This window comes from Eufriesea mexicana, unplaced genomic scaffold (genome assembly GCF_001483705.2).
Source record: "Eufriesea mexicana isolate 0111107269 unplaced genomic scaffold, ASM148370v2 scaffold265, whole genome shotgun sequence".
Taxonomy (NCBI): domain Eukaryota; kingdom Metazoa; phylum Arthropoda; class Insecta; order Hymenoptera; family Apidae; genus Eufriesea; species Eufriesea mexicana.
Genome location: NW_016908444.1, coordinates 1,054,249 through 1,067,947, shown reverse-complemented (window position 1 = coordinate 1,067,947; position 13,699 = coordinate 1,054,249). Strand labels below are relative to the sequence as shown.

General features: G+C 51.9%; 1 protein-coding gene across 2 annotated transcripts in view; it reads left to right on the top strand.

The window, feature by feature from the left end:
* Tpst (tyrosylprotein sulfotransferase) overlaps positions 1-13,699 on the top strand; it is a 179,608-nt gene that overhangs the window by 33,754 nt on the left and 132,155 nt on the right. Inside the window, exon 2 of one of the 2 annotated variants that reach the window (XM_017911613.1) lies at positions 5,344-5,418. The exons of the other annotated variant lie outside the window; for it this stretch is intronic. The gene's annotated coding sequence lies outside the window, so the exon portion shown is untranslated. The remainder of the gene's footprint in view (positions 1-5,343; positions 5,419-13,699) is intronic. 2 annotated transcript variants of the gene reach the window in all.

Below are 13,699 nucleotides of genomic sequence, written 5' to 3'. Positions count from 1 at the left end.
GCTCTTTCGACCCGCAGTGTCGAATTCTCGTCAAAGAACTGAAACGTTGCTTCGAAAATTCCACCTCTCTCTCCCTCTCTCTCTCTCTCTCTCTCTCTCTCTGTCCCCCGTTTCTCTCTTTGTATATATGGCTACGGGGGACCGACCGTGCGCACTTTATACGCGAACTCGTGCTATTGACTGTTGCGTTCTCGTTCCATGCTTCTCTGTGATTTCGCCGGAACCCACCCCCGTTTTTTCCGCTATCGTTCCGTTCTGTTTCCTTCGCTCGCTTTCGACGCTGTTCGTCGCGTCGTAGAAATATTTCTTCGAAAATTCCGCGGAGCGAGGATATGGATTCAACCAGGTCGCGTTTCGCGTATCGTTTCGACTTTTCGAAGGGTGGTATTACCATTTATCGCGACGATACAGGTATAGAGCAAGAGTCGTATAAAATACGTTTCGAGAATATCGCCAGTGTGTTCTTCCCGAACTTCGTTAACTCGACGAGGATCGAACAGGCCATAATCTCGGTTTTGTCCGCAGAACTCATCGACTGGGCGAATTTGATCCGTATCACAGGCATCGTTATCCGATCGATACTTATCGAGAAGAAATAATGGCCAGGCTGATGAGCATCAGCCATCATTAACGCGAGCGATCGCGTAGCCTGGTCGGCGGACGAGTCATCGAACCCAATGAACGTCGATTATTCCGCTGCAGCTTGCAAACGGAGGTGTTCTTGCATTGGGTCGACATCGAGTGCAGCGAATGTTACATCGCCGGCAGCGACCTCCTGTCACCATGGTCGAAATAACAAGGTTAATTAGTCCACGAGGAAGTTCTACTCGAAATCCTTCTATTAACGTCGTCAGCTGCGAATCCTATTACCGTCCCGCGTTCGCTCGACCGCCATTCCGCAACTCGGCCGCCCGTCGTTTCTATATCCCCCGAATCGACGACAATTAGTTCACTTACCGTCGAAATATTCTCCCGCTTCCGGTGCCGACGGGTCGTCGAACCTGACCAAGCGGTCACGTCGCGTCGACGGAGGCGCGTGTAAATTCGGTAACGAATTTAATTAGCGTCTCGCTTCGCAGCGTTTTCACGCTGACGACCAAACCTCTTTCCGCTTCGTCATTGTTCCATGTCGCGGTTTGCTAAAAGGACTCTTTCGTAAAGAGTGGAGGAGTCTCGAGAAGTTAGGGTTAGTAAGGTGAATAATGTCAGGAAGGTGAGTTTAACGCGTGTCTTCGTTTGGAGAAGCTATTGTCTCGATAGATACCTGCTCAAGGTCCTGCGACCGTAAGATCAACCCACATGACAAGTCCGATCGGTGGAGGGCAGGGTCTAACGTGCACGCGCGATAACGAGGTTAATTAGCTCACGACGCCTGTCGGCGGTTCGTCCTACTGCTGAATAATTTATCGACCTGTGGCAGGCACGTGTGTACACGTAAGTTCTGTCCGTTTCGAGACCGGCTGACGTGCTACCAATGCGCTCGCGCGCACGCGCCCCTCGTGGTCCTTGGCCCCCGCCTTATATCCGTGGAAAATTGTTCCGCCTAATTAATTAGCCCCGACCACCTTACGTGTTTCCCGATAAACTCGTTAACTCTGAGGCGAAGGCTTGCCGGCGAAAGCCAGCGCTCTCGCGTGTGCCTCCCCTGATTACAGAGAAACTACCCTTCCACTTTGTCGAGAATTTCGATTAATTGTTCGTAATTAATGGCGGTCCCGCGTCACTGCTCCTGTTACGATTTAGACAACGGCAGTTTCGACAGCCAATTATATATCTTTGAGCGCGTCATACGCTCCGGATCGTTCGATATTCTCGACAGATGTTTCAGCAATCGACGTTGTATCGATTATGCAAACTGCGGGGGTCTGGCCTCCGCTATTTACCGTAGCCTGGGGAATCTTAATTTCCTTGCCGATAAGGGAAAGGTAAATCAAATCCTAGTGGACATTAAATAAATCCACGACTCGACCTGAAGAAGGAAGGCTTTTTTTAGAAAAGGTAAACGCTTCGCGATCTCAACCCTTCAGCTCCTCGCTGGTCCGATTCGAACGATCACGGAAGCGAAATTTCGATTTGAAATTCGGTCAGTTCGCATCTGCATAATGGACGTTGATGTTTAATTTTCAAGCGGCGCGAGAAATGAATTTCCCTCGTACGTATCAATTATTTTGGTGACCATCGATTTCCTGTCGCCTCTCTTGTACCGGAAGGAACGAGATTTAACGCCGCTAAGGCTGAGAATTAAATTACCGTCGCGCTAAAATACCCCTGTAGAGCGCCTGCGAGTCTGGAGCTTGCGTCACCGAGCTACCTGAATTATGCTTGTCTCGTTGCGCCGGCATAAACAGCACTTTTCGCGAGCTTTATCTGCCCGAGCACGTCGAGAGCCTCTCTGCCGCACCTACCTTAAACTTATTTACGTTTCCCATGGACATAAACAAATTTGTACGCGAAAATCTTTACCACGGTGTTCGTTATACCTGTCGAAACAGGGTCCTCGCGTTTCTTAGACCGACCAGTGCGACTGTCGCGTCCGCAGGCTGCAAATTGGATTGTCCAATTTTCTCGGGGCTGTAAGGTCGGAATCGCACGACCTAGACGAAACGAATCGCTTTCGACACATGATCGTGCGTGATTTAGATTGCTGAATTCGAGCTGCAACCCCCTAGCTAGCAAGCTTTCGTACTTGGTATCGTGCTTAGTACCCATCTGACGTGTCGCGAGGTCCACTTTTTCGGATCGAAACGATGACCTTTAGCATCTCGGATGAGTGCCAATTCGCGAGATGTCAGGGAAAGTGCCAGAGTTGTCCGTGGTGGGCTAGTCTCCTCGGGCGTTCTCTCAAGAGAAGTACCCATCTTTGCTCTATACATTGTGTACACCTCCGAGGTTCAGTGTTTCGCATAGGATTCGCAAATCTCCTAATCCGTCGCTGGAACTAGTCTCTCTGTCTCCAAAGTTCTTTGCTCTTTCCACTTAACTAACATCTCGAACGATTCCCCCCTACGTATCGAACATCTCGGGCCAAGCACCCCGTCTGCGGTAATAACAGGCCAAGGGGGAAATGTAAATACCCGGTTGACTCTCCTCGCTAAACATTGGACTGTGTAAACAGGTCGAAGAGGAGCTTCGGGATACGTAATGGTATAATACTATGGCATTTTTCCGGATAGCTGGTGTACGAGAACCGGCTCGCTTCGCAGCAGCACGGCGAGAGTGAAAAAGGAAGAATCGCGGTTGCGCTGTGCTCGTCCAGCTTGGAACTGGTACAGGGGGTGAACAAAACCAGGACCGACTGAACGCTGAGGTTATTGTCTATTGTCTCGGTAGAATTTCGCGGGAGATCCCTGCGAGGGTTTTCGTCCGCGCATTTCGGTTGGCTGGTGCTTTTGCTGTTTACGTGACCACGGATCATTCTAATTGGTCAGCCAGTCGAGGCGGAGTTTTATGTTTATCTGCTCGTCGTTTGCCAGAAGTGGCCAAATATTTTTGTACACCTCAAAGGATTCTTGATATCGCGGATTATAAACGCAGTGTCGCTTAATTGCTCCAATTAGCCAAAATACCGCTGATCGGGAATGATTCGTAAACACGAGTGCGAAGGCAGGAATAGCGGAAACAGAAATGTCCGACGAGGAAGCACGCGCGATGCTGGTTATTCATCCCCAAACTCGCGGACCCTTACGCAACTCTAACCATCATCCGACCTAATCTTTAACCGTTTGAGTCCCACGCAGTACGATCGCGTTCTTCAGATTTTGTGTCGAAAAGTCCCAGTACATTTCGAGCGCTATAAACAACTGACGGTACTATCACTGACTGTCAAAGTGGTGCGCTCAATTTTGTTGATGCACATACGTCACATAGCACCAACAAGCGCTATCGCGCTGTTTGGGCTTTTTCGCACTGGATTAAGACAAGCGCTATCGCGCTGTTGGGGTTATTTTCGACCGTGTTCTTTTAAAAACGTCTGGGACTCAAAAGGTTAATAAAAGCTTGCAAATCCTCCATAGGCAGATAGACAATTAACCCTTGCGGACGAGAGTCGCATATATGCGTTCGGCGGACACCATCAGTTTGGCTGAGGAACTCATATATGCGTTCGGCGAAAACAGCTGATAGATCCGAGGAACTTATAAATGTGTCCCATGTAAACGCGTTTCTGTGGCCTAGAAACATTGCCCTTTGTTGCGGCCCTAGGACCGCACGTCCCAAGTTAACACGTTAAGTGCCCACCCCGTTTTGCTCGCCATCAAGTGGGTCACTGGCGGCGGGTAAAGTCTTCATAAAACTCGGAGATACCGTACTAATTATCATAACAGGAATTCCCAAACGTTGTGTCCAAAAATGGCGAAGAATTTAACATCAAAAGTTGGCACCTTTTGGTCCTAGTCTGGACCTAGTCTGGACCCGAACGAGAAGTCTAGCACCGGTCCCTGAGGACTGGCGTGACACTTAACGTGTTAAGTGGTGGACTGTTTTATGTCATTACCAGCGTCGCTATGAACGAAAATCGCGTTTAAGCAGAAACGAGCGATGGTAGGTTTTGTTAAGTGGTGGACTGTTTTATGTCCTTATTACCAGCGTCGCTATGAACGAAAATCGCGTTTAAGCAGAAACGAGCGATGGTAGGTTCGAATGACTGTCGGTTTACTCAAAACCGCTCCGTCCGCAGAGGGTTTAAGAAGGGTTCGGAGGAAACGCTAATAACGTGCCCGTTTCTCGAAAGCGTTACAACGATCGAGTCCTTATCGCGCACCGACAGCTGAAACAGACATTTACAAGCCCTCGACTTTCCACCCTTCCTCCGTCAAAGAAGCACAAACGTTCGCTGCATCTCGTTATCTGTCCCTCCGAGTTTGATTCTCCCCCGTGAAACAATGGGCATCGATCGAAATACGTTATCGGTTAATTGTTCGTCTCGCAGATGCGGGAACGCTGACTCATTCCAGGGACATTCCCGTTTTCGAGTCCCCCGATTGCCGTCGTTTCACGGTAACGCGAGCGTGAATCGAGCGACGATCGAAGAGGAACGTTACCGGTTACACCAACCCGGGAACCATCGATCCGCAGGGATCGAATAATAATCCGGAAATTCAGTGTTCGCTCGCGTACCGAGTGCACGATATTCTGCACGGATCCGCCGATATTCTTCTCGTTATTGCGACCGACTGTATCCCTGCCGGATCGTCCCGAGACGTTCCCGTGATCCGTGAAAATGGAACGCCCGAGAGGCGATTTCACCCGGAGCCACTTTCCTCCCGCGCCGAAAATCTTGGCGAACGATCCATCGAGGAATATCTCGCGGGCTTTTTATACCTCGATTTTCCGTGTTTCTTGCAGGAAGTTCGGCGCGTGGAGCAGGAGCCAGCTGCTGTCCGAGGCGCGGACAGTTTCCCGGAGCGGCGTCAACGGAACGTGAGTGTTACAGTTTTATTTGCAGAGAAAGTTTTCGGCCGCGAAATTTCCGCGTACGGGACTCGGGACGTGCCGCGTATCTCTTTTCCTCCCTGACTGACTTTTACTTCTAAGTTACTCCGAAAAGAAGTAACCCCGGCGGAGTTTCCGATTTTTATCTGCCCGCGGTCGAATCCAGGGAGAGAAAGGAATGGCGGAAAACGATGCACGTTTATTCGTTAAAATTCGACTGTGGGTTATTTCGTATCGATAACCTTGCGCAAAAATCGACGCGATAAACGAGAGGAAAATGCTGGCGAGAAATGAAGAGAAAAAAAGGAAATGACGAATTGAAGTAATGTACCGTCCATTTTGTTTTTCCCTCCGCGGCACCGGCAGGCAGAAAGGGGTAGTTTTAACTAACGAAAAGTACGCGGTGTACACGCGTTCGTGCACGATTCGCGCACGAACAACAAGAAAAAGCTTAAACAACGTTGCGTCGGGATGTTGACCCGCAGTTTCGTTAACCGCTCTGTTTTTCGCCCGACTTGCTCAAACAGAGGGAAACCGGGGAAACCGCGGGAACCGGTAGCAGAGTATTAATTTATTTACCGCGAAGCCGGGTCGTGGAATGGAGAACAGAGAGGAGGGAAAATTGTCAGGTCGGGGTGATAGAAGAAAGTAGCGAATCGCGTTTAACTCTTTAATCCTGCCGGTAATTCGGGCCTGCCATCGCGATGGCACGGGAACGTTGCCGAGCGAGGGCAAGTTTCCTAAGCCGTCCTAAGCGATCCAATTGTGTTACTTTAATCGAACCGAAGAACTCGATTCCGAGTAGTACTTAGCTCGGTACAGTTGCTGGAAACGCATTACCCGGTAAGGGATCCTCTCTCGGCTGGCAAACACTCTTGGGGCTCGGCTGCTCGCAATAAACTGCCACTTTGGTCCGGCCGCCGCCATCGCTCCGCCGTGCAACTCGAGGCGCGTTTCTCTTACCTGTTCCCGGTAACGGGCGCGGTTAGAAACAAACGGGAGCACGAATATAAATCGGAATAAAGATATCGGCAGAGGAAGGCGAAAGTTTCTCCCCGGGAGAAAAGTTCTGGGCGACATTGGGACAACGGAGACCACGTTGGTCCGAGAACGATTGAAAAGGGGCACAGGATGAACGGAACGGGAGAAAGAGGCGGTTGGGCGAGAACTGGGAAACTCTGGGACAGAGCGAGAGAGGAAGCGAGAGCGCGTGACAGGTGGCTCGAAACGAGTCGTAGAAACTCCAGGACGGAAAGCAGAGCTGGAAGTACCTCTTTTGAGGTTGGCCTCGCTCCCTATCGCCGAGGGGTTGCACGTACGAGCCCGAAGGAGGTCGCACAGAGAGAAGCGTCACGAGTAGGCGAACGGTGATTCGTCAAAGACAAATCATCGCGGCGGTCGTGCAGCGGGTAAAAGCCACGGGGAAGCAGCGGCGCGTTCGGTGTGGTCGTTTGATGTCACCGGCACCCCCTGTGGACAAAGCGGCGTGACTGATAAGCGGAGCTAACGCGAATTTTACCGCGTTGCCTGAAATTGAAGCGGCTGTCGATCACCGGGAGCGTTCGCGCCTCTCGTGAGGGTGGTGACGGCGAGCACGCCCGGCCTGGGTTTAGGTAATCGAGAGCCGTTCCAACGACACCACCCGCCCGTCCACCGGCGTACCGTGATCGACGATTTCGTTAAATCGGCCAGCCGATCGCTTGCTTACCCTTTGCGTTTTTATTACGAGCCTGACGGCGCGTTTAAACGGCACGTTGCTGCAACTTTATGATGGGCTGAAAAATATGCACGGAGAGAGAGGAGCGTAGGTTTTATCTCCTGGAGGCAAGTTTGCCCGCTCTCCGGAAACCTGTCGTAAATCAGTCGTCTACACGCGTGATCGGCGGCGTAGCGTTATTACGAGGGAAGTTTCGCGAAGAAGGGAATAGAAAGGGGATGAGAAAGGGGGTGGCAACGAGAGAGGGACGAGTAAGTCGGAGAGACGGTTAAATAAATTTCAAACACGCGAGCGAGAGTTAGTTTTAGCGGCCCTCTGATTCATTCGGTGCCTCTAACCACACGCGCTAACAGGGATGATCGTTAAGGGAGCGGCCTTTATCGCTCCATTAGCGTCGGCACGGTATACATTTTAATTAATTCCCGTATTCGTATGTGCACACGCGGCAGGCGTTAATTACGCGTTATCGCGGCTAATTGCTTCTTAAACCTTTTCGAGGAAGGATTGAGAAAGAGAACGGAGAAAGAGCGTTGAACGCGGCGGCTGACCGAACGACTTCCACTTCCGGTGAGATCGCGATTAAGCCATTTCTCGCGTATTACTTTGCCGAGCGATCGCGATCGGGACGGTTGGCCGGTTTTTCGCGGAAACGTGGCCGGCCGAGCCGTAATCGACGCACAAAGCGAAACTTTGTTCAGTGAATATCGCGTTATCGATGAACGCTAATGAGCTAAATTATTCGCGTGTCCCACCTCCCGTGTAACGCGCGTGTAACGCAGTTTGGAAATACGATTGCCGGTTTCGAACACGTGGATTAATGGCGAGTGTTTAACGGATATCGATCGCGCGCGGAGTGAATAGAGATATCGCGAAACTGCCGTTGTTGTTGCGTCCCGCGAATTTGCGAAAATTCAGTCGCACCGCCCCGGATCGGGATTCGTTACGGTGTCGGAGAATTCGCGCGTTTAATAGCTACTTACGCCGATTCGCGAATTAATCCGCGTTATGCACGCGTTACGCTCGCGTTCCGTTGCGTTCGCTTTCGCGCGGAATTATTTCGCGATCGCGTTGTCTCGCCCGTATTAACCGGTGATTACACCGGGCCCCGTTATGATTACCCGCGTTCATTTTCGCTCGTCCGCGTTGGCTCGCTTCGCCGTTCGGTAACGGGGAATTTCGAGTTGGTACGGTTGCGTGGCTCGCGAGATTGCGCGGCGAAACTCGTTACCTTTGACAGACAGCGGGAGAGAAAATGCAAAAGAAACCGGTAAATATTAGCATACAGTGGAATATCCTCAGCAGGAAATTTACATCACGTTGGTTTCGCCCGAGTGTCGCAATGATTCGCCAACGACTCTCGCGGACAGACGGTCTCGGATTAAAAGCGGGCAAAAAGGCTCGCTTTCGACGTTTCCATTTTTCATCCGACATTTCTCGTCCGAAATGCCATCCCGCGATACTCGTCTAGCGGGCCGAGCTTCGAATCGGTTCCTTGATCCGTGTTCGACCCGGCGCGAATTACTATCGGCAATTACGCGCTAACGAGGCAGCAACGAAAGAAAAGGGGTCGTCGTTGGATCGAGGTAACCGTATAATCGGGCTCCTCCTGCGTTCCCATTCGTTCGAGTCCATCACGGTGGAATATCGATCGACGTTTACCGGCCGAACGATCCACTTTCTTCTTCGCGCTACATCCACGTATGTATCTTTCCCGGCGAACACCCAGGCCTTACCCTACTTAGCCGGGGAACGACGACGGATGCCGTGAGCTAGCCGATAAAAGTTTCCCAATAGCCCGCCGCGCGATGACAATGCGCACTCCATTTGTGTCGCTGCGAATTTCCACGTTTCGATTTCCGTCCCTCCTACCTACAGTCGATTCCCATTGCGAACGCGTAACTCAGTCGCGGCGAGTGGCGAGGATTCAGCCACGATTTCCTCGATCGTTTACCGGCGCCGCTTATCTGCTCGGCTGTTTCCCGTTATTGCGATCATTACGCGGGCATAGAATTCAATCTCCTTATCGGGCCGCGTCGTTGCAATCGCTTCTCGGCGACCGGCGTTATTTCGGCCCCGGGAGGATACGACGCGGCTCGGTGGTCACCAGTCGACGCCGGAAGAGCCGGGCCGCTGGGGGTGGCTCGAGAGGGTGGGGCGGAGACAGAGGGCGAGAGAAAGCCGGTGGAAATCAGTCTGGGATCATAGAAAGGGAGAGAAGCAGTACGCTGCGGCCGTGAGAGTCGGCCGGGTTTAGGCGAAATTGCTTTTGACCGGGTGTCTCTCTCTCTCCCTCCCTGTGCTCGGATGTCGCGAAAAGGAGTCCCTTTAGCCTCCGGTAACGAGATTTCACGGGACGTGTGTGTACACGGGCTCTTTTCATCCGGTCGACACTGTGCCTGCGGTGCACGCGTGTGTGGAAACCGCGTGCGCGTTCCTACTCGCATCTCGAATGAACGGCCAGCGATTGTCCAGAAATTGTCGGCGGTTTAACCGAATTTCGGCTGCAGGCGAAGTCGAAGGCGCGAATTCGAGCGTGTGCTCGGTTAATGGCTCGAAAAGTGCCTCTCCAGGTGCAGCGCCTCTCTTTTGACCTCTTCGTTTAACCGCGAGCAACGCGGTCGAGGTGGCGCAATAGGTGTTTAGTGGACGGAACGTTCGCTGAATCTCTGAACGAGGGTCGCGTTCCCCGCGAGATCGTTTGGTCGGATTTCGTTCGGTGGCCCGAAATGGCCGACATTTCGGCGTGGATTAAGCAGTCGCGAGCATAATTCGCCCGCTAATGGCCCACGCGGAGCTCGAGAACGATAGGGGATGCTCGGGGTATCAGGGTCGCCATCGCCCTGTCTAATCTGCTCCGGTGCCTCTGTGCTGGCCGGAGAATCAATTTTGATAAGGAGCAGAGAAGCGTCGGATGATTCATCGATTGGGATATTCTAGGAGAGGTTAGGTACGAGGATATTGCCACTTAGATGAGCGATATGCGGTCGATGTAAGGCGGAACAGATCGCAAGGACGGCTCGAGCGGTCTGGTCAGGGGGAACTTTCCTCGCTGGTTTACATCTCCCCGCCACTTTCTACTTTATTCGAAGCTCGAGCTCAGCCGTCTGGGCATCTCGGAGAATTCTCTCGCGGCATTTCCCCGCAGAATTTTCCAGCGTAATCTTTACAAATGTCCGGCAAACGCGATATATCGCTGGTGATTACGTTTGCGTAACCTCGTATTACGTGATACGCGCGCCGGCGTGCAGTTTGCGGCAGGTGCATCCGGATCCGGAGACAAACAGAGCGTCGGTTATAGTCGGTGCGCGTATACGTAGCCGTGTACACGTGCGCATAATGCGATCGGTAATAAGCTTATTAAATCGTTGGTCCGTGATACGAAATGCTCGCGCGTGGCTGAAAATTCGCTCGTTCTCGAGGATCCTCCGGGAGGATCGAGTAGTCGCGAGAAGCGTCCCTGTTGGACGAGGCTAATTAAACCGGTGACGTCGATCCGATTTACGGCGAACGAAGGTGCGAGTACTCCTCTAGGTATACTTAATTAAATCCAGTGCCGGCCATTTAAGGCGCACCGATCCTTTTAATCGAGGAAGCGCGCAGTTTCGCGAAACTTGCTCGACCCGTTTGCACCAGTTAACAACAGGATCTTTGATCGTCCTCTCGCGCATTGTGGTCGTCCATGTCACCGCCGGTGGTACCGGGAACTCCTCGTTGCCCGTGGACTCGTGATTTATTTTTCTTTTTTTTTTCAAATTTAATTAAAATAGATTTCCGTCGGCCGATCTCGATTTATCGTAAATTCCCGATTCGACGTAGCGCATTTCGCGTGAACGAAACGCGCGAAGGGACAAGCCAGAAGATACAGTGGAACGAGCAGCAATCTCGACACGCGATCGAGGAAACGAGCGCGTGGGAGCATAAATTAAACGACATTTAAACGCAACGCTCGCTTGCGAAACGCACAGTATGGCCGCGCGTTAAGATTTCGTTATGAAACGCAATTACGCGGGACGATATAATAACGCAATTAGAGGCGAAGCAGTGGTCAGGAGGTATTCAATTAACGGGTTTTAATTGCGACATCGTTATCGCGAAAACAAATTCGAACCGCGAGAGCCGCAGCCGCACCGACCGCGTCTTGCGTACCGCCGATTTTTCCCGATAACCGATCGCGCACGCTGCGGTTAACGTTCTTCCGCCGTAGTGGCTTTCTCGTTCACCTACTCGGCCGATCCGATCAAATAAACGATTCTTCGAAATTCGTATTCCATTAACGAATAAAACGGCTCTCCTACTGCGCGGAGTCCCTGGCGAACGTTTATTTGTGGAAACATCGCGTCGGATAAACGATCCGCAAACGGTATCGCGAACCATGCGAAAAAGTTGGCGAAACGAACGATCGTTGCGAGTTAAACCACGGTAACAGAAAATTTCAACGAGCACGCTCGCGTGTTCGAATTGAAAAATTTTTCCCTGCGAAATTTTCGATAGCCTCGTCGGCGAGCGCGAAAAAAGCGAAACCGTGATTTCATCGGGCAATTTTCCTGCCGTCCATTTCCACGGGAACGGCGATCGTGCGCGACTCGGGCACACGTACTCGCAATCGCGCCAGGCGTTTGCGCGATCGCGACAGCCGATTCTCCGCTTAATATAATCGCCGCGATACACGCGTCGCCCGTTATCGTCGCGTTCTCGTAAATCGTGATTACGTCTGGCAAGCGATCCTAACGAATCGACCGATATCCTGAATTATCGTCTTTCGGCTCGGACACTATACTCGCGTGCATCGAGCGCATCGCACGCGCCCGCGTTTTCTGGCCTCGTTTTCCAGCCGCGCGGAAAACGCGCAGCCGGTAATTCGATTCAGGCACGCTGCGCTCAAGGTGAAACTGCCGGCTCCGCGCATTAGCCATTCGAATTTCTCGATTTTATTCCATCAAGTTCGAGCACTGGAAGCCGAGGGAGTTCTCGATGGTTCCGCAGCGGAAAACGCGCTATACGTGTAACGGAATGAAAGAGGTCGCGAACGCGGAGTATGTTAAACATGCGTAGCGGGGGTTGGTCGGGTTAGATCTCGAACGGGGGGAGCAATTATGCGAAAGATTTCGGTTATTCGTCGGTGGGGCGGAGGAAATCTCAAGGAATCCTGGCGATGCTTTGGTATTAACGACACGCGATCCTCGACGCAACGAATCTCGCGAACGCGACTGAAAAATGAAAATCGAGCATTCTTACTACCTTTGCAGTTACACCGTCGTACACGCACGTTTCTCTTTTTACTCTTACTCGGAGTCGGCCGGCCGTGGCGAACGCCAATGCTGGATCCGCGCGTTTACGCGTCAGTTAAGGATCTCTCTCCGCGAACGCTTCTTCTCGGAACCTTTCATTTCCTAAAGCAATCGATCACGGATTTTCAAGGCTCGCTAAGATTCTCGCTGCGAATTACAAAGTAAAATCGTAGGACTTTTTCTTCCTCTTTTCTACCACGCTGCAAACGTCGGGGAAGGAATTCGATTTCGCATTGGAATAGAGGATCGGCGCGTAAGAACGATCAGCGTTGCAGCTCGGCGCGGTGACAGGCAGATTCGATTTTCAAACGGTGGCCGTTAGTCGCCAGTCACCGGAGTGAACGAAGGTGAACGAGCTGCAATTAGTACCGGCAATTATTCGAGCACCTGTGCCGCTACCTGCTACGCGATTCACGGTCGATCTAGCTGAAAATCCAGGCAAGGAGCGGGCGTTGGTCATCGGAAGTAGCCGCCATTTTTATGGTACCGCGGTCGGACCGTGTCACCGTGCTGTGGCGATGCAGAGCCGTGATTAGCATAGCTTTTCGTGGGAAAAATCGAGGTTGGGAAACGCTGCGTGCGTACGACTCGGCCAGTGTCTAACGGGTGACCCGAATTCTCGGGGAGAGTCCGCGACGCACACGGTCGCTAAACAAGACGGTGCACGCGAGGATGCATCGTTTCGCGCATAATAATGGGTGTCGGCCATTTTACGTCCGACTTGCTGCTCTACGATGCTTGGAAGAAAATTAGAAAACGTCCGATCGACTTGGTTTCTTCGCTCGCTCTGACTCTTGACTGACACGCCCTCTTCGTTAGCGGTTCTATTTCAGGACACTCGCGGCTGGCGATAGAATCTTTAGCCGAGCCGTTAATTCCTTATTTACCGAGTTTCATCGCGTTCGAACGACTCGAATTCGAAAGGTACACACTCGAGAAAGTAGCCGTTAAAGGCTGTTTAATTAGACCGGCTCGAGCGAGGACGAGTTACGCTATTTATCAAGCACCTACTATGGAAGTAATCCGCGCGTGACGATAACCCGAAAGCCACTCTCATTCGGCCCAGGCTGCATCCTGCGACACGTACCTCTATTAACCTTAATCAGTTCGCGACAAACTTGGGGCATCCGCCATGAAATCCGAGCTTACGCGAGCACAAAGCCGCGAATAGGTTAAGACACGGAGAGTTATCTGCTCCCCGGTCTCGTCGTATCTCGCAGTTTCCACGCCGCGACTCCCAACGTCTGTATTACCTTCGTGATTT